Source organism: Thunnus maccoyii, chromosome 22 (genome assembly GCF_910596095.1).
Source record: "Thunnus maccoyii chromosome 22, fThuMac1.1, whole genome shotgun sequence".
NCBI lineage: Eukaryota > Metazoa > Chordata > Actinopteri > Scombriformes > Scombridae > Thunnus > Thunnus maccoyii.
In genome coordinates, this window is record NC_056554.1 from 8876604 (window position 1) to 8898593 (window position 21990).

Consider the following 21990-nt stretch of genomic DNA (forward strand, 5'->3'; position numbering starts at 1 on the left):
CTTTTTATGGTCATCTTTGTGAATGAAAGTGATTTTTGTAGTTTTGGGTGCCCTTTGGATAGCTTATCAAGTCTTGGGACAGCTGTAATGAAACAGGCAAATAAAAGTGAGCAAATCAAGTGCTAGTGCTTTTGATACAGTTGATCACAAAATTCTTTTAAATAGACTGAAGGATCACATTTAACTGTCAGGAACTGTTTTTAACTGGTTTCCTCTTATATTTCTGGCAGAGAATTCTTTGTTGCAATTGATTATAACTTCTCCAAAACCTCCAAAATAACCTGTGGGGTTCCCCAAGGATGAATTTTAGGTCCACTTCTTTTTAATCTATATATGTTACCCCTCAGTGAAGTCATCAGGAGACAGGGTATAGGGTGTTTACACTTTGTAAAATTTACTCTGTTTTCCACAGGTAGTACTATGGATTTTCTCTTGATTCATACAAGACATTATGTCTCGAATCCAGTGCGAGTGGGAGGGAGGAGCAGAATCCCTCCAATTAAGTGAAATAGCTCATCAAGTCAGTAAAGAAGTAAATGCCAATACATTCAGTTTTGCTTTAGGCAAATCCAAGTCTAGAGCAATTCCAATAATGGCAGTCAAAAGATTTGGCTTAGTTTGGAGGTGAAGCATTTCTGAAATGGTTTGAAAGACTGATGTCCAAAACTTAACCAAGAAGGAACATGTCCAGTACATGTGAAGGAGTGAGGCAGACCGCACTTATACATTCATCACATGTAGGGTCAACATCAAGTTTGGAGGTGAAGCATTTCTGAAATGGTTTAAAAGACTGATGTCCAAAACTTAACCAAGAAGGAACATGTCCAGTACATGTGAAGGAGTGAGGCAGACCGCACTTATACATTCATCACATGTAGGGTCAACATCAGGGTCCATTCAAACTAATTTGGTTTTAAATACGTGGATATGATGGACTTCTTTAAATTGCAAGAGTGCATGTCGAGCACACATGGAGGCTGAGTGTATCGGATTAAGGACTGAGTCTCACGTGTCATCCGTAAAGGTAGAATCTAGGTCTTGTTTGCAATCAGTCCTTATAGCCCCCACTGATGGACAGTGTAATTTTGAAATAAAGTTGTAAAGGTTAATACCTTTTGATGTGGGGTTGGCGGAGTGAAATGTATCAACAGGATTGACTGGGGGTTTTTGAGGGAATTGGGATATTAAATGCCGTATATAATATTTAACTTGTAAAAATCTAAAAAAGTGAGTGTTCTGTCAGTGAGGTTTCTGTCAATTGAGAAAAACAAGCAAAGCAATAATCAATAAATAGATCACCAATGCATTTAAAACCTTTTTTGTGCCAGATCTGAAATGTGCCATCAGCCTTTGAGGGAGCAAAAAGATGATTAGATGCAATTCGCCTAAAAGCGCAGATAGAGAAACTGGGCCACTAGCACAGACCTCCATTGCTACCCTGGCTGGGAATGAGGGTTAAAGGTGGAAATGCATCCAATACGTCAAACAACGAATATTTGCTGCCCACTAATAGTATTGGAAATTAGGCAGAGCCATTCCCCCTTCCTGCTTGGGTCTCTGAAAGAATGCTTTCCGTAACCAAGGGTGTTAACCATCCCAAATGTAGGATATAAAGAGTCAAGGACCTCAAAAAGGGATTTGGGGATGAGAATGGGGACACACTGGAAAAGATACAGGAACTTTGGAAGCAGTGTCATTTTAACTGAATGTATTCTTCCAATAAGGGACAAAGACAGAGGGGACCATTTAGATAAAACTTGTTTTACCTAATCAAATAGACTGAGGAAATTTGATTTAAATAGGTTTTTAAATTCACTAGTAACACATATCCCAAGATAGCTGAGGTGGTCTTTCACCACCTTCAAAGGAAGATTTGTATAATGAAGTTTAAGAGATTCCTTATTAATCGGAAAGAGTTCGCTTTTGGTGGAATTAAGTTAAAAACTGACTGAAAACCTCCAATACAATGAGGTCTTCTTGTAACGAATTGGCTGGTTTTGAGACAAACGGAAGTAAGTCGTCTGCATATATCAAGACCTTATGCTCGACTCTTCCCCTCCATATCCCCTGTATCCACCTGTTGCTACAAATGGCAATCTCAAGCAGCTCAATGGCAACAGTGAAAAGGAGTGGGCTTAAAGGGCAACCCTGCTGGGTCCCACGGTGTAAGTGAAAATATTTCAAGCAATGACTATTTGTTAATACAGAGGCAGAAGCACATGTGTACAGCAGTTTAACCCAGGAAGAGAAAACAGGACCAAAACCAAATTTTTCAAGTGTCATAAAAAGATAGTTCCATTCTACTCTATCAAATGCTACTTCAGTATCCACAGAGGTGACGCATGCTGACTCAATATGTTTTGGGAAATATAAGATGTTAAATAACCGATGGATATTATAGAACAAATGGCTTCTTTTTATGAAACCAGTTTGATCAGGGTATATGACAGAGGGAAGAATATCCTTCAATCTGTGGGCCAGGACTTTGGAGAGGATCTTTACATCTGTATTTAGTAATGATATTGGTCTGTAAGAAGCACAATCTAGCAGGTCTTTATTTTAGCAACAGGGAGATACAGGCCTGGTTGAACAAAGGAGGGTGTGTACCTGAGTCGAAAGAGTCAGAGAATATTAAACATACAAAAGGAGTCAGTTCAGCAGAGAATTTCTTTTAACAAAGTCTGACAGGAGCCCATCTGGGCCGAGAGATTTACCCGACTGCATAGATGATACTGCTGCAGTAATTTCCTCCTGGGTGATGGGTGCCTCAAGGTTATTTCTCAGGTCTTGAGAAAGGGATGGTACGTCAAGATTACTAAAGAAGTTTTCCATGACATTTAAGTCTACTGTACAATCTGAAATGTATAAATATGAGTAAAAGGCTCTAAACTTCTCATTAATCACTTTCTGATCCGGTTATATACCCATTGTCTGTCTGTGCTCCAGCAATAAGTTGCTTCGCTCTCAACCCATGCAGTTGTTTGGCCAGTAGTTTACCTACCTTTTTACCTTGCTCATAAAAATTGCTTCAATTACTCCAAAGTAATTGACTTTCAACTTGGCAAGAGGAAAGAAGGTTAAATTCTGTCTGGAGTTTCAAACGTTCCTTGTATAGTTCAGAGGAGGGCGAATTTGCATATTGTTTATCTATGTTTAAAATCTGATTAGCAATTGCAGTTTGTTTCTGCTTTGAACACTTCCTTTTATATGTCACGAATCATATAATTTTACCTCATAAATATGCTTTCATGACCTCCCAAATTGTTTTATTGGACACATCTGGTGTTTTATCGGTGCTTAAAAATGTTTTAATGTGTGTAGAGATGTGTGTAAGAAAACTCATCTGAGAGCAGCAAAGGATCTAGTCTCCAGTGCTTTCTTGTGCACTCAGCATTTGGGAAAGCCAGTTGAAGAACAAGGGGTGCGTGATCTGAAATAATAATACCTTCGTAACTACATGATTTAAGGTTTGAAATTAATGAATTATCTACAAACAATGAACTATTTGAGTATAGGTGTGGTGGATGTGGGACAAGAAAGAGTATTCTCTTCCTGTAGGGTATAAAAACTGCCATGGATCAGGATTTACTAAGAGTGTTGGGTTTAGGGGAGGAGCGGTCTAACACTGCCTCCAGGTAACAATTGAAATCCCCTCTGAGAATTAGAGAATGGGAATTGAGTTCGGGGAGTTGAGAAAAAAATTGTATTGAAAATTTGTACATCCAATATTGAACGCGTACACATTGGCCAGAGTCACTGACTTATTGTAAAGTTTGCCACTTTTATCTGATATTATGTCAGAGGGCTCAAAAGGAATGTTTCTGTCGATAAGGATAGCTGTGCCCCTAGCCTTTCCCTTCAAGTTAGAATGAAAAAACTGTCCTGCCCAGCATTTACCTAATCGCCATTGATCAGAGTTGTGTAAGTGGGTTTCCTGAAGGACATTGGTTGGGAGCTAGAAAACTACGCGCCTACTCCATCCTCTACAAACTGGAAGGTTATTCAAACAATAATAAAACAATAACAAAATAATTAGAAACCAGTCTTATGTCTAAAGCACTGCAGTGATAACATCACAAGCTCTCTGGTTTTTGTCAGTGTCATAATTTCAATCAGTAAAATCATACAGGCTACAGATTTTGAAAGGGCCTTGAACACAAAAACACAATGTAATTCCTCCATTACTGTCGTTTACTGTAGCATGGTTGAGAGCATCCAATGACAGCTATTGGACTAATCTAAGGTAATAAAGTTCTACTTGGTCATTATTTATGTCACCCTAAAAATAACAACACATACAGCCTTCCTGTATATAATTAGAATATGTCAAAATATAGTTATGATGGTTAATCTGGCTAATGTCAGACATCACGCACATGGTTTTTCACAAGGCTGTGGTGGAGAAAAGTTATCCCTTGGAAACACTGGTGGTAAAGTTTAACAACCAAATGTCCCGGATAATAGTACTTTTGTGGGTATTACTTTTGCAGATATATGTGATTGCAAATGAACAACTGTTCACACACATAAACACACTGAGATACATTTGAGAGTTGCATTTTCACATGGGGGAGAACAGGTGGATCTAATTATCTGAATCATTAACCCATACTCCACACTATTCTGACACACAAGATATATGCTTTTGCAACCTCAGTTTCTTCCACTGACAAAAATGTCTGTAAGTATTCGCTCTCTTAAAAAGAAGTGCTTTAAATTAAAAAGCCTCAGACGATCTCAAACCCATGGACACGCAGACATTATACTCACTCAGCACCTGACAAGCCATTACACCACCATCTGGCAACACTTTACTTACTTCATACTGTTCCAACAATTTAGGAAGTCCATGTTGAAGGTTAGTATTGAAACATGTAAGACTGTCTGAGTGGGAGTTTGTTCTTGAATAATGAGATCAATTATCGCTACTGCCTCCTCTTTACTTTAAAGCGAGATCAGAATCTTTCTTGAAATGCGTGGGTATTATTCATGCCTCCCTTTTCATCTACTTCACTTCCCCTCACTGTCTCTACAAAGGTTAGACGGACGAGATTTAGAAGAGAGAGAAGAGATAATGATTCATGCCAATATACATCTTTAATTTAGGCCATGGCTATACCCAAAAATTCCAAATGATCACTCTGAGTGTCTCCCCCAGCATCTTATTCTTGTCAAGGTGGATTCAGACAATCACAAGACATTACAGCTCTCTGCTGAAACTGAGACTAAGGCTATCTGAGATTCCCAGATAGTCAGAAATCTATAACTTTCCAAGTTAATGAGCACCGCCTGAACACACCATTTATGTTGCACTTTCAGCAGCTCTCACTTCTATTGCATCACTGTCGGTTATGACCATATCTGTTGAGGAGAGCAAAATAATTTTGGCTGCACAAGTGGGCATGTAAACACATATTTACTCTTGTGACATATGTAACAGCAAGGTGAGGTCCCATTTTCTCCTCTCCAATGTTAGGCTGCAGTCAGACCAAATTTCACCTGGGGAAATTAACTTGCATGGTGTGGCCAAAAGCAGAGGGGACAGGAAATAGCACAGGTAGGGTTATACAGGAGGTAGGTCAATTTGCCAACTGAAGCAAATGTGTCTCGACCCATTCCACATCGAAATGAATGAAAAAGGAAGAATTTCAGTCTGACTGCATCATTACACTGTGTTGCACCATTGTGAATATTTCTGCAAGGTCAATTATTCATTTTGTTCTTTTTCACTTGTGCTTCACCTGAATTGCACAAACTAAATCTAATCTCAGATCTATCAGCTGTAAAGGTTACTACAAGAAAAATGCTGAACTTCAGCGTTCCTCTCTGGAGCTGCACAGTGCAACCTGAAGCACTGAGACACTGTATGCAACGTTGGAGAATCTTTCCTGTGCAGTTTATCAAGCTACAGCTTCTGCAGATGCAGATGGCATGCGTATGTATGTTAGTTTCTTAGTCTATGTGTAAAAAAATCTTCTCAAACTTTTAATTATCATGTGTGTTGGAGTGTGGGTGTATAATAAAAAGGAGTTTAATCTCAACTGTATCAGCAGTGCAGCTCGCTAAAAGGAAGGAAAAAGCTGAACAATCAACAATGGCCTTTGAAGCAGCGTGATGTAACCCGTAGTACAGCGTGGTGTCGGCTGGATTTAACATTAAAAAGTAGCAGCAACATGCATTCCTGTGCTGATGTCTCCACTTGATTCCACACATGGCCAAGCAGGAAACACAAAAATTACAGCACAGCAGGAGGAATTATTTCCATTTGACAAGTTTTTTCTAGGTCACTTAAAGCTGTGATACGTTAAGCTTCTCTGAATCAGTGATGCCTGCAGTCTGAGCTTGGGGCTTTGGTAGCCCAGGGAGGGGTGATGCCCCAGGGTTACAGGTCCTGCAGGTAGACCTCACCTCGCCTGTGGGTCATGAAGACAAGGAGGAAGGAAGGACAAAGGAGAAGAGAAGAGAGGAGACTTGGACAGTAAAAATGAGAGGGAGATAAAAGGTAGAGATGTAAAAATTGCATATATCTCCACTGTATTTAATGCTTTTTGTCACAGCTTGATGAATAGGGCCTCTCCCCAACTCCCTCGCTGTCTCATTTTTACCATCCCGTCACCTATACCGTAATTTTTCTTGAAAAACATCCCTCTCATACCCCTCTTCTCTTTAGTACACCCTTTCATTTCCCCTTCCTACTCTTCCAAAGGCAGCTACACATTCTGTATCTCTCTCTTTGAGCATCTCTCCCCCCCTCAGGTGCAGATGTAGCTTGTTTAGTTAATTACCGTCATTTCCGCTTGGTTAGTGCTCACAGAGCTCATTCAAACACATCTTAACACATGCATGCACGCACACACACACACACACCACGGAGTAAAGACATGTGCAACCTACGCATACTCTGTAATCACATATAAAGCTCACATTTGTACACAGAAACACATGCTTTTGTATTATACTCACATGTAACATAAGGCGCATGTAAAGCCATAACGATGATATAACTGTTACATGGACTCAGGCATGTGCTTGGACACGTACTGTGCATACATAAAACACACACACATCCAAAGTTTCTGTATGTCTATACTGTGATGAGGAACGGTGAAAATTTGTCTTTATTCACCGTTTTTCCTCATGAGAAGGAAGAGAGCAGCAAGAGAGGAAGAACAATTTTTTAAAAAATGATTGTAGTTGTCAGAAAAGCATTTTAGCAGGAGAGACTTGGACTTGGAGGTTGGATGAAGGTTGATTTTGGGAAAACAAATACTGATGTGCACAAAGACGGAGTGAAGAGGGAGAGAGGTGAAGTCAAATCGACTATACAGTACTTCGCTATCAAAATCCCTTCGGTTGAACATAAAAAGTACTGCTGCACTACTGTCCTGCCACACAGGGCATTGTTTGAAGTTTTTTCTCTTGCACTCTGAGGAGAAAGTGATTCTGTTTTCTAAAAGATTATGACAGAGAAATATAAATATTTCAGCCATTTAAAATCATGAGTCACATATTTCTGTGATAAGTGTTTGTGGAAACCATGAAGTGTCATTCATATAAACACTCGTGCTGTGTTAATGTGAGAGAAAATAACACCCTATGTTGTACATACAATGTACAATGTTACATTTCCCTTGTTAAGTACAGATTTTTGGATAAAAAGTATAGTAGACAGTACATGTCTTCCATGCAGCATGTGCAGTTCTCCACAGGGCATACACAAGGTGTTTTCAATTGCAAATACAGAGTGCAAGGGAGGGCCGGCATTGTTGAAGAATGAAAATGGGGAGAGGAAGAGGCGAAGCTGCAAGCACGCAAGGTAGTGCAGGTAATGAGAAAGGACAGAGGATGTGTGTGAGGAGGGGGAATGAAAGAGGACCAAAAAGTCAAGTATCAGACCAGGGTACGTACTGAGTCATGAGTCCCGATCTGGATCTTGACTAACTATCTCCCTGAACACCTAATTTCCTCTCCATCCACCTCCACCATCACTTTCACACACACACACACACACACACACACACAAGAAAACAGAAAACCTTAAGTGTGATAGACATGACATAAGGTACTTATTGTCCTATATCACTGTGGTGAACTCTAGCTTCTCTCTAAATAGCTAAGGTGACACACTGTCTCACCTTCACACATACTGTCTGCTTTCTGTTCCTCCCTCTGTCCCCTCTCTTGTCATCCATCTCTACATCACTCTGCTCACCTCTCTGCAATTGTTTAATCACGCCCCATTCATCTATTTCTCCTGCAGGGATGTGCACACTGCACCAGCAGGTGTTACTTTACAAAAGTACACAACAAGCACCATGAGTGCATGTAGTGCTGTCCATGTGTTAGTGGTGTTAGAGATGTGTGTTCAATGATTTTGTTAGGACTTATGCAATCGGGTGGGGTTGCCAAAATCAGCAAAAACAGGTTTGCAGAATAGCTTCTTATGACACTTTTTCAAATAAATTTAAAAAAAGCATGAGATCCAAGTAAATATCCACCGGAACAATCTCTGATTAGTAAATGTATACATGCTGCATCTTCAGTCAACATATTGCAGCTACATAAATGGAAATGAATCTGAGCCAGCTTTCCATTACTCTGGCCCCAAAACATTGTCAATATTGTTTTCTCCTGACGTCTACTGGGCGTAGCTGAGAATGATGCAATTGTGTTGAGCAGGGAAGAAAGAATGTATAATCATTCATCTGCTCTGAAAAGTTACTTCATATGAAATACACAGACGAACTCCGAGGGTGCATTGATGCTGTTTGGTGTTGTGCTCTGTTGCTGTGTTTGTACTGCTTTTCTCTGAGGATAAAGAAGACAAAGATTGATATGCATACCCTGCTATGGAGGATTTCTAAACCTTCCAAAAACATCAGAGGTTTGAGTCAGACTGGATCAAATGCTCTCCCGGGCTATGACTTAAAATTTGTTAGCTATCATTACTATCAGCCACCTGAATATATAATCAAATCAATTAATACGGCAGCATGGCTGTTGGACTGCAGCAGCTGGAAAAACATGTGCAGGAAGCAACCTTGATGAAGAATAAACTGCTTGTCTGCTTTTTGAGGCTTTCTATCATTTTCAACCAGTATCTAAATTTCTATTCATTGTACCCATGTGTTGGTTTATACATAGGCTAATATAATAATGTAGCTCTGATTCCTCTATGGATCAGAGGGCATGCTAAACCTGTTGTGAGGTAATGCAAACCTTATTGCGAGGGAATGCAATAAGTGACCTTCTGGGAGCTTTGTAACACTGGGTGTTTGGCATAAAACTGGCCGAACAGCTACTAAAGTTCACTTTCAGTTACTTTTACAACTTATATGAATCCAAGTGGACTATAAATTTACCCTATAATTCCTTTACTGCAAAGAAATATCAGCTAATTGCTATTCATTCAGCTCAGTACAAATGTGTGGTGATAGTGCTAGTCTCATAGTCATTCATTAGAATCTGTACAGCAACGCCTGCAATCAGTAGTTCTCACACAACACAAGTTTATAATATATATCGTTTTCTCCACAGCAAATCAATATCGCCATTCTTTATTTGTGGGTGCTCACCTTCTCCTTCCTAATAGGCTCTGATATGACAGTTGCATGAATTAAACAGAGATAAGGACTTAATCTGTTTCAATCAAATCAGGATATTGGAGGATTAAGAAAGTGAGAAGTCACATGCAAGGCAGCGGAGTTTTAAAAATCATCACGATTACATGTCGCTGACTCATTTTCAGCCGTTTGAATATGCTGCCTTCTGTCCTAGTGAAATGTCACATATCAGCAATTATCTAGCAGCAACATATTTCAGAGAGATCACCATACAAGAAATAGGATTGGGTAATTTAGAAGTGGCGCTTACAGTCTAATTAAATTTTAGAGCTGAAAAAGACGCGGCTTCCTTTGTGAACGGTGCTTTTCTGTTCCATCGCCTGGTTAGATCCGTGTATCCTTCTCTGCTTGATGAGTCTCTCTTATTTGCTATGCATAAACACTGATGCATTCACAGTGAATTACAAAGTGTCAAACCCATCACACAAACAGCAGCAAACAGAAGAAAGAGTGTAAACATGATCATTACAAAAGGACTGCGAGCATAAATGCCGCTCCAAAACAGTGATGTGTCAGTGATTGACTCCCAATCATCCCTTTATTTACTCAGTTACCAAACGGTTCCAAAGACTGGATTATCTCTTTATAACATGCTGCACTTCTTCAGAATAATCAACACTGAAGTAGAAATAAGCCTTCATTTTCAGACTTAGGTAGATAGATCCTGCATTACAACTGGGAAAAAAAAAATGCCTGTTGCTGATGTGAACCAAATACACATAATTAGCAGGTAAAAAAAAGAGAGAGATATCATTTCAGGAGATCAAATGCAGTGAACCAGCATTTGGTGTTACAACAACCCATATTAGCGCCACTTCCTATTTTTTTTGTTGAGGTGTCATGTATAAATGTCCAATTAAAAACAAAAAATGTTAACAACTTTGATTTTTGTCTATTTAAGTGTAAAGTTAAAGCTTGAACCCATCTGACCAATCACAGGTGGCAAAAAAGCAAATAAATAAACAATAATAAACAAGTTAGTGGTTGGTGAAATTAAAAATCTAAAATATTTGATTTTGCTCAACTTTATTCTCATCTTGCCTTTTTCTACTGTTGTTTTTGACTATGTTGCAATGTTTAGATGTGAATACTCTACACCTCTGCCGGCACCCTTAGGTGACTTAACCCCTGCTGGTCCATTACTCCAGCAGGAGGGCTGCTGAGCTCTGACACTCGACTCACAACAACTCTGACACTAGATGACATACTCGTGATTCTCTTTTAGCTTTCTCAAGGGTTTCGTGTCTCTTATCCAGTGATACACGTATTAAAATGCAGATATATTCTGCACCATCATCGCTGTGAGTTAACAGATGCAAAGACAATTTCTATAGATTAGATGCTGATGACAGCAAAATTGTGTGCAAACCGATAATTTTGTACAAACATCTGTGACCCCTCGACTGGCAGATTACAATGCAAATCAATGTGATACATGCAGCAAAACAACAACAGAAAGGCATGTATCATTATCCTAAAATGTTGTGTAAACAATAAAATTGTCAGGAAAGCACACAGCAGACTCTACTGAGCACCTTAGGCTGAAAAAACTCTAGGTCACCTAAAAATACATCTTCATTAGCTTGAATCCATTTCAGCTTCTGCTCGCTGTGATCCCACATCTGTGCGCGCTCATATGCTGTTCATGTTTCCACAGCATGGAGTCAGCTTGGCATCATATTCTCCCTGTTAGAAAGATCATATTGAAAGCAAACTCTGGCTCTATCCTTTAGGAAATGACTTGTCTCTTTGAAAAGGTGGAAAGGATCAACCTCTCCCCCCCCGGTGGAAAACATCTTTTATAAAAATGACGGCCATTCCAGAGCTGTTTTATTTCTATAAAAAGTGAATAATCCCATACCTAATTGGATCTCAAACCGCACTGCAAGCATTGCAAAGACAAAGGAGGGTTTAGTATGCCCAATTTCCAATTAACTCTAAATAAAATCAATATGTAGCAGCACCTCATGCCGCCTGGCTTAAAGATGCCTTGTTTGTCAAACACCTCGCAGAGACAAGCCTCATGCCTGTTCTATACAACGTCTTTAGATGGTTGGATGAAAGCTTTTAAATCTTGCTGATGTCTACAAGTATATATATATTGGGGGGGTGGGGGTCTCCACCACAAAATAGACAAAAGGAAGAATCACCTCCTATGAAATACAGAGTAAAACTCCAGATTAGGACAAATGCCAGACATTTATAGAGAACTACCTAACAAACTGGCATCAGACGGTCATGAAAAGTCTGTAAAGTGTAGAATTGTGTTTCAACAAAAAGGGGCAGGGAAGAACTCACACTGTCTCCGTGGGGGAATGAACAGAGCCTCAGTCATACAAATAATATACTGCAGCCTGAGCAGACTTCACAGGGTTGACCGCAGGGCTAGCAGGCACCTGCTGAAAATCCTCATCGATGGAAGCAACGTAATGGTGAACGTTGGCGATTCAAGGAATATGAAACACTTTATAGAGATTTATTTATGTCAGTACATTCATGTAATGGGTCTGCTTCGAAATCAGCTCAACAGTAAGTGGTTGGTTATGGCGTGCAGCTGCTAAAATATTGATACGCAGTAAATCCCCAGTCCCACTCCATCTGCTCATTATCGGACAAATGTACTCTTGAAAAAAAGCGAAACAATTGAGAGTAATTGACAGTAGTATGGGGGATTTGGATAAGTAAAACCGAATGTGTCCGTCTCTTTATTAGCAGCCGTGTCTTGGGGTCAGAACGACTGTGACTTGAGCCGCTTCCACCGGTTGTTCAAAGTGTTTTCTCCAGCTGACCGTTCACCTGCCTGTTCACCTGCTCCTCATTAGTCTCGGTATATCTGCTACTCATATCAGACTCACTGAGGGCTCCAGCTCCTCGTCTTCACAGGACATTCATTAAATTACGCTTTAAATGACATTTCAAGTGCTTCGTCACTCACACTTCCTCCGAGTCTTCGTCCGCTTTCACCCATTACATGTCAGCGTGACACTTGAAGCGATTTTTATTATTTCAACTGACAGTTCAACTACTTTCTGAGCTTCAGATGAAATTTCAACCGCCTACACTTGAACTTCAGCGCTTCCACTTCAGCTAAAATTCTCACTATTTTTACCAGTTATTTATTAACCTTTCAACTGTATATCACCTTTTACTCTTCAACCTTTCAACCTTCCACTGTTTGTGCACAATATACTCCCCCTGCTCTCAGTGTTTACACTTAAATTGAAACTTTAACTCAGTACTGGTATTTCTGCTGCCACTTGACTGGTACTTCAACTGTTTTAGGGTTTCAACTTCAAAATTTCATGTGATTTTTCCTTCAGTCGGGATCTTGTTTATGTTACCAAGTTCTAAAGCTGCAAAAATTACTCCACTTGTGGACTGAAAGATAATTATTCTGCAACTATTTTGATAATTGTTGTTATTTTACTATATGTTTTGTTATTTTTCCAAGCTTCCAGCCTCTCAAATGTTTTTAAGAGGCTGGATGAAGATGTTTTTTTTAGTTTTTTTCTTTATCATATGTGACCCTTAATTGAATCTGAAAATTGAATCTGAATCCTACATTGAATTGAATCTTTTGGACCTCTGAGACATGCAATTTTTTCACTATATGAAGGAAATAATCAGCAGATTAATGGTAAATGGACTTCACCCAGTTACACACACATTCATACACTGATGGCAGAGGCTACCATGCAAGGTGCCAACCTGCTCATCAGGAGGAGACTCTAATGCATTCACACACACTCACACACCAATGGCACAGCCATCAGGAGCAATTTGGGACTCAGTATCTTGCCCAAAGACATTTCAATATGCGGACTGGAGGAGCCGGGGAACAAACCGCCGATCTTCCAATTAGTGGAGGCTCTACCTCCTGAGCCACAGCCGCCATAATCAATAATAATCAATGATGAAAATTAGCCCTACCTAATTCCCTTCGCTCTCCAGCCAAGTTCTCGTCTTACCTCAGTTTTGATGACCCTTTGCCTCTTAACTGACTGCCACCGGCCTGCTTTTGCCCTTTGCCTGTGTTGGCTGGATCCATTCTTTTGCTCACTGTAACTGTGATTACCAACAAAGTAAAGGCTGTTCTACCCTTAAATGCCTTGTCTGCTTCTGAGTCCTTTTGTCTGTGCCTTGTTGTAAAAGTTTTACACCCAAACAGAGGTGAACACAGATTGCTAGGCAGGAGCTACTTTTCCCACTCCTGATGCTGACAATAATACATTGTACAGTATAATGCATCCTAACAGACATGAACATATTCATTTCATCAACATCATCTCTTTTATGCATATGCACACACACACACACACACACACACACACACACAAATAGTCCACTTTAACTCTGTGTCTGAATGAAAAAATAATCAGAGGATATAACTGACATAACTGACATGAACCTAACATTTTTGGTATATATATATACGTATCATTAATTAAGCTTGTGACAGAGACTCACTGTCCTGCACACACAGCTGAGTGCAATTACAACACACTAACTTGACCAAACACATATACTGTACAGCCTCCAAGCAGAACACACTACGCTAATTAGCTGATTAATGACAACCAATTAAGAACAAACAAAAGGTTCAAACAAAACAAATAAAGGAACAAGATTCAGTAAACATACCAATCATAACTGCTGAGTCCATTGCAAACATTATAATAATAAACAACTTATATGTTCATTCATACACAAAGAATGACACGTGTAGAGGGAATAACGGATCAATTCTTCCTCAATTTAACAAGTCGTCTAGGATCTGACCTCATCATTCCTCGCAAGTTTACCCCAAGCTGGGCGGAGTAAAGAGTGGAGACTCACCAGCGGCCTTAACTACGAAGCAGGTTCAACAAACTCAGGATATCTTTTCGTTAGGTGGCTTCACTGAGCCTAACACTGGCCGTCCAGATAACCAGTACTACGAAGCTGGCTAGCAACCTGCTCGGTCAACTCTGGGTTTTCCTGTCCAGTTACAAGAGCATTCATGTGAAAGAGGCGGGGTTGTTAATTACGAGCGACATCATGAGAACCATGAATGAAGTATTTCATATGATATGAGATGAAACAGCGATACCAAGACCCTGCGGAAAACTTCTGTTATAGAGACAGAAAAAAATCATATTCAACGAAGTGAAATGTAAACAAACCTGTAATCAAGATGTAGAAACACTAGAAATAATTTCCACATATTAAAATTAGGCTACGGCTTAAAATACATGTGGGAATTACTATGTATGATTTAAGGATAGAGTGAGTATTTTTTTGCTATTTAGTTGGAAGATAAAAAACCATTCTGAATGTCACTTTAAAAAAAAAAAAAACTTAAAAGCAATGTCAGACTGTTTCTGCTACTGAAGCAGAGAGTGGAAAAGTAGTTAATGACTGATGAGTCTATCTGACTGAAATGTTGCATTTATAATCATGGGAGCCAATTAACAGTGTGTAGATTATTTTTCTAATAAAAGACATGCTTTCGTTTTTATTTCCAGTTATCATCACACAGTTGTCTCATGTTATTCTGAGCTGCAGTGACAGAATCGGAGTGTTAAATCATCCACACTGTCAGCTGTCACTCTGGGGATGACAATCAACTTTGCACAATTAAAATGCAGCTAATATTATCATGTGTTTAGTGTCGTAAACAATCTCTCTGTTTGTTACACGCTCTGTTTTAAAACCAGAGCGGAAATAGAAAGTCTGGAACAATAAAATGTTTCTACTGACCTATAAAAATTGTTCTTTTTTACTTGTCACTTTATTGTAACTCAGGATTTTTGTCCATGTCGGGATCCTGGAGGAATGAAGACTCTTTTTTTCCAGTGATCTGATTGGTCAGTGGTTGAGGTGTTGACAGGTAGTGATCCGATCCTCCGAAGTTAACCTGCTCCGGAGCAGGTTAGCTGCTCAGCATAAATTACCATGGCGATGTATCCCGGTAAGAAGTGAACCACCGTCGTAACCCTGACAACCCAGAGTTAAACCTGAAGTTAGGCTAAACCCAATCCTGCTACGTAGCACAGGCCTCTAGTGATGATACACTCGCAGCAGACTACTCGACACAGTATCGACCTTTCTGAAGTATCGCAGCAAGATGTATCAACACCTCGCTTCACCACGCCAAAAATCATGTGACCACCCCAAACACGCATGTAACAGGAGCGTGTTATGCTGGTTTGAATGTGTGGTGGGCGCTTGATGCTTAAAAATGGGCAGAATCCCTCCAAAACTTGTTTCAGTGGAGGAGATTCTTGCATACACCAAATTTTCACTGAGAGACAGCTAAGGACAGTTTGATTAAAGTAAGATTAGTATTAGTTTAAATGCATACTATAGAATAGACAGATAAATACACACACATGCAGAGATACTGTAGATCAGCAGATAGATTTAGTTGACTCATAGTGTGAATGAGAGAGAACTAGTTTGAGTGACTTGCTGACAGCAAGAGCGTGTGACTGAAAGGCTATGTGTGTGTGTGTGTGTGTATGTGTGTGTGTGTGTGTGTGTGTGTGTGTGTGTGTGTGTGTGTGTGAGTGTTTGATAGAGGGAAGGAGGGAGGGAGAAAAAGGGAGAGTGCCACCCAAAGAATCCAAAATGCCACAGCTAATGCTACAGTTGAAGTCCAACAGTACTTGGCAGAGCTCAAGCTCAAGACCAATTACACTACTGGGCAACAAACGCAGCAGTGTACCTAAACCTTTTTAAACTGGCTAATACCTTCACATGCCAGCAACATCGGTGCCATGTGAACGGGTCTTCTCCAAAGCTGGAGAGGTAGTGAGCGAGAAGTGGAGCAGACTGAAGCCTAGTTCTGAAAAAATGGTTTTATCTTTTTTAATAAAAATCATATCCCCCACACACATTTTTTTTGTTTTCTTTTTTCATTATCACAATCACTCTCCTAGTTGCACAACCATATCCTTAAACACTATTTTATCATTATAGCACAATCACTTTCCTAGTTATATCATACTATGTGATGCAGACACTTTGATTCCTTTATTTCATGTCACTGCTTAAAGCCAATTATAATAAAAATCTGTCACAGAGCTTACTGCCCCTAATTCATCAAAGAGTTTATAAAAGTAGTATGGGGTTACTATAAGCCTATTAACAAATGACTCATTATCTCCATATATATTTGTACATCCACGCACTGAGACAGCGTTTGGTAAATAACCTTTATTAAATAAAATATGACAGGAAACATCAAACAGACGACTGCAGTGAGTTTACAATTGCAACATAATTGCTTCATATGATTCACTGCTTCAGAAAGCTTTGTTTTTCCCATCACTAGACTGACCATAATCCACCCCCGTCTTGCACCTTTTCACACATGCCATGGCAATGCTGGAATAGATGGGGCGAGACACAGTCCAGCAGATTGCGGTAATGCAACGCTTATGGATTATGGATGTATAAAGAGAACTGGATACAGCATCGGCAGCAAGGAAAGTTGCACAGTGGCACACAAAGCCAAAAAAAAAAAAAACACTTCCCGCTGTAAAGAAGCAGCCATGCACACTCTATGGGCCCCATGCACCCATAGAGCGTGCTCACTAGAGACTTCCACCAGCTGAGACAGCTATCTTCAGGTTTAAACTGAAATTGTAGGCTCCAAAAGTCAGATCCAAATCCAAAATTATGGTCTGATCCAAAAGTTGTAATTCCACGGTTTGGCCACTATGTCAAACTGGCCTCCAAGCTCGGCACTGTTCCTGGGTGATTGTTATGGATGCCAACCGCCATAAAACTCAACAGAAGAAGATGAAGATAGGGAAAAGCTGGATGTACGTGTACGTGTTGGAAGATGTCTCTTATTATTTTTAGGAACATGGCGAGCGAGGAGCTGTTTGTTTCTGGTGCTTTTGCAAACAAAAGAACTTGTATTGCTTGTTAGTTATCAAATCACCCGCAAAAGCATTGGCAAGACATACATAAACAAGTTGCGGATTCAAATCAGCGGCGTCTTGTGATTGGTTCGCTCGCACCATGTGAAAGCATCTTTCGTCAGACGGATGTCACCCTTTATGTGTTTGTCCCTACAATGTTACTGCTTTTATTCACAACACAGCCGTACCAGCATTACTAGGTCTTGAGGCGAGAAATTGGTGGTACAGATTTCCTTGAATATCAATCCCTGCTCCCATTCACATATGATCCCATGCAGGAAATGTCCCTGAACATTTCAGGGATAGACTGCATGTGTGAAAGAGGCTTAAGACTTGCAGGCAGATGCTCAAATGCACAGGTGGGGAAATGGTTTATGAAATTTCATGAGGCCTGCAACGATTTCAGGTGAGTAGGGAGGCAGCGAGTATGCCAGAGCAAAATAATAAATCAAGCACTGAGGATTTAATATATTACTGGAGAATATCATGAATGTGTGTAGCACTGCCAACAAGTTGTTTGTCTGAATTATAGGTTGCAGGTTTTGCCCTATTTTAGATAGCCAACTGGGATGGACTTACATGAGTGCAGAGTATGTTCAGAATTGATAATAAACTTTGCCACTCATATATGCTCTGGATTCGTCACATCTCTCTAGGGTAGTTCAGCACTGCAGAGATTGGGGAGTGACTGGTGTGAGCAGATGAGACTGGGTGAAATTCGGGGACAGGGGAGTTGGGGTTTGGAGTGGGCGTGGTCACATGGCCATGATGGGCATCCAGTACATTACATTCATAGTCAATGAACATTAAAACACATGAAAGACAAAACTTTTTTCCTCTGTAAATGTTTTAATTCAACAAAAGTCATAGCTATGCATCGCCGCTATGCATAGTTGTTTATCAATTCGCTGCACTACTGAACACGGCTTAAAAAAACAGCCATACAACAGCCATAATTCATGTCGGCTATGGACATAACAGTGCCATCTGTGGGCAACACCAAAAGAATGTTTCACAACTATCAGTTTTTAATGTTTTATTAGGCTATAACTAATCAAAACTTGGGTTTATTCTCATTTTTGGGACAAACAAGACAGGATTCGGGAGAACTGCTCATAATTCGGGACTGTCCCGAATTTTTTGGGACGTCTGGTCACCCTAGGAGTGACACAACAAGACCCATGTACACCAGTAATCCATCTGATATATACCAAGCAAAGGCACATGAAATAATTATTGACATATGAAAACCACAAATCTATATAATGGGGCAAAACACATCTTCCTATCAAATGCTATGAAGATAAGCAAATGACCATCAGCACAAGGATCTTAGATTGACATCAAGTGCATCTGAACAGGAGATTAGATGTAATCAATACAGCTGACAAATAAACCCATTGCTCTGATTTGGAAAAAGTCCTCTGACGTGTAGCTGAACATAAGGTATGTGAAGAAAAGGTGAACATATCCTGTGTATTCAATTAGGCCAATATTACAGGGAAATAATTATGTGAGTGGGCTGTGTGCTAACATCCCTAAAGCCAAACAAAGTAACAGCCCATGGCACTCATGACTATTTCACCACAGCATGACTCAACAGCATGGACGCATTACAATGCACAGAGCAGACAACCAAAGAGAAATTAGCTTGGTTACAACAACAACTAAGCTAATTAACATGCAAATACCGCACATAGCTAGCAGCAGCATGGGAGCAGCAAAAGCAGCAAACAAGAGCAAAGACATTGCACAAGCAAGATTTTGTGGGACAACCAGCAGCCTAAAAACACAAACAAGGCATCCACATATCAATGTTTGGTAAAGCTGCACTTACCCTAAGTGAAGCAGTGGTCCTCGGCGAGTCAATAGACAGTAAATCCCCAAAGAGTAGTGAAAGGAAAACTCCTGCTTCCGTCTCAAAGTGCGCATTTTTAGTTCAGAACTGATATTAAAAACAAAGTCAGTGAACACTTAAAGCAACAGGGACCATGGCACAAATATTGTGGTTGTCATTATTGGACTGTTTACTGAGGAGCTAGCTAAAAACATGGTGTATGAACAGCGGCAAAAATGGGGCTGCAGTAATTACAGTAATGTTTTCAGGTGCGCACGAGCGTCCGGTGAGGATTTAAAGTTTAACACTTGAAAAGGTGTTGTTGTTTTTTTTTAAATTGTTTATTATTATTGTTATTATTTATTTTTACCCCCTCACAAAGATGTAATTTCGTGAGGCAGTTAAGTTGTTCATTTTCATCTTTTTTTTTTTTTTTTTTTTTTTAATAATAAGTAAGACTTGACAAAATAACTATTTAAAATTCAGTTTATGGGGTCTATTAATTTTACAGTTGCTTCAGGCTATTTCATTACAGATCGAAAAGCTCAAATACATTTTAAAATTCATCAATAAACTGTAGGATACGACCAACAAATAACAAAATAATCAACACATTTAAATAATTTAATTATTGTAGAGGAAGAAAATGAATTTTTGATAACGTTATGTTTTATTCTGGGAATGAAGAAACGGAGCTCTCTCTCTCTCTCTCTCTCTCTCACACACACACACACACACACACACACACACACACACACACACACACACACACACACATACACACACACAGTGCTTTGGCAGCTCTCTTCATCTGTTCACATGGATCATATACATGTTTGCAGTGTTACTAAATTATCTGTGTGCATAAAAACAATTGCTGATATGAAGGGTTGGAAGATATGACAAAATGAGACGAAATAAACCTGAACTGAACATGGTTTTCAATTTCCATTCTTACTTGTTAAGGCAGCCTGCTTATCAAAAGAAGTCTAACAATGGGCGTTGCTAAGCAACCGGACATGGCGCGAATGTTGAGCACAGCATGATACAGGTTTCTATGAGGGGTTAAAATGACCCCTCTGCGGTTCGAGGTATAAATGATCATTTTTTTTCTTTTTAGCCTACACCCGCTATAATTCACTAGATGATCAATAAACCCATTTTAGTAAAAGTTATGAACTGAGAGATGTAGGGGGTTTATTTTAACAGAATTACATATATTTGAAAACACCAGGAGGGTAAAAATGACCCCTTGGCAGTTCTAGTTTAAAGCTGGAGTGAGGAACTTTTACATATAAATGAATGTCCATTACATTCAAGCCCTTGCCAAATGAGTTAACACAATGCTGATAAAGCCTATGACCGGCAGATAAATCTCTCTGTATTTCACAGTATACCAGAGTTTTTAATCTGGTGTCTGTGGTGACATTCCCGTGCTGGCTCACAGGTAGTTAGGTCAACCAGCAACGATTGTTTTGCCAGATCTGAAGGGCGCCCATAGAGCATGAGCATCAGAGACTTCCACCAGCTGAGCCAGCTAACTTCCAGTTTAGCCCACTACTAACTTGAAAGATAAAATAATTGGATCGTACAATCTAGACTTTCCAAATGTTGTCGGACCAAATGAGTCAAATTCTGATAGTGATACGATTCGTTTCGCAGGAGTTGTGATGCTTAAAACTATTTATCCGCTATTTTACAGCCGCAACAGTAGCGACAGGGACCTGCTCACACATGTACTCTTAGTACTGGAGTTACATCCAGGTAACTACTATTTACTCTCACTGCCAGAAGGGGAAGACAAAAGTTCCGCACTGCAGGTTTAAATACATTGACTGCCCTATTACAAAGGGTGCATTCAGTATATGTTGCACAGTGTAGACTATGTCATGTGTGAGTTTTACCTAATAATCTGCTCTATTTTCTACTCAACTCCCAAAAAACTGATAAGTTTGCTGAAATGTGATGAACACTCAGTATAAATAATTATGGATCCATAATAGAGGTTGTTTTGAAATAGTGAATCTAAAAGGCTATTAATTTATGGAATTAAAGTAAATTGAGATTGAAAAATAGACAAACTAAACATTGCAATTGATATTCTGAATTGTTAAATTAAGGTCAGCTCAGATGTGCCTTGATTATTCACATTCAGTATAAATTGTAAAACAGAGCTGTATTGGGATTTAATTAAAGATTAAATTATCTGTCAACACATTTTAATAGCTTATGAGGTTTATTGAGTATATTTTGCTTGTCCTGATTGTACTGAGTTCAATTATTGTTTTGATTACTCTGAATAAATTGCCTGCTTTTTGTGAGGCAAATGTCCTACATGTACAGCATCTCCACGTTGAAGGGAAGTACCTTTCTCAATGTCTAACTGATATCTTCTTACAATATAAAGTATAGAAATAGTGAGGAATAATTTTATGCTCCAGTGAAGGTCGGCAGGTCCCAGCTTCATTCTACAGCTCACAGTAAACCAAACAAATACAAAATCAAAGTGAAAAATTGAAAGATATGAGATTGGTTCATTGGCAGTAGCTTCAATTCCCTGTGTAACTTATTTTGGTGTTTCAGTCTGTCATGTTAGTCACAGCACGTCTGTGTCTGTCTG

General features: G+C 39.5%; 1 long non-coding RNA gene across 2 annotated transcripts in view; it reads right to left on the bottom strand.

The window, feature by feature from the left end:
* The window catches only part of LOC121889183, a 68264-nt gene extending 48622 nt beyond the window's left edge, over positions 1 to 19642 (bottom strand). For both annotated transcript variants that reach the window (XR_006093455.1, XR_006093454.1), the window contains exon 1: positions 19371 to 19642. This is a non-coding gene — a long non-coding RNA (uncharacterized LOC121889183). The remainder of the gene's footprint in view (positions 1 to 19370) is intronic.
* Between the last annotated feature and the right edge of the window lie 2348 nt (positions 19643 to 21990).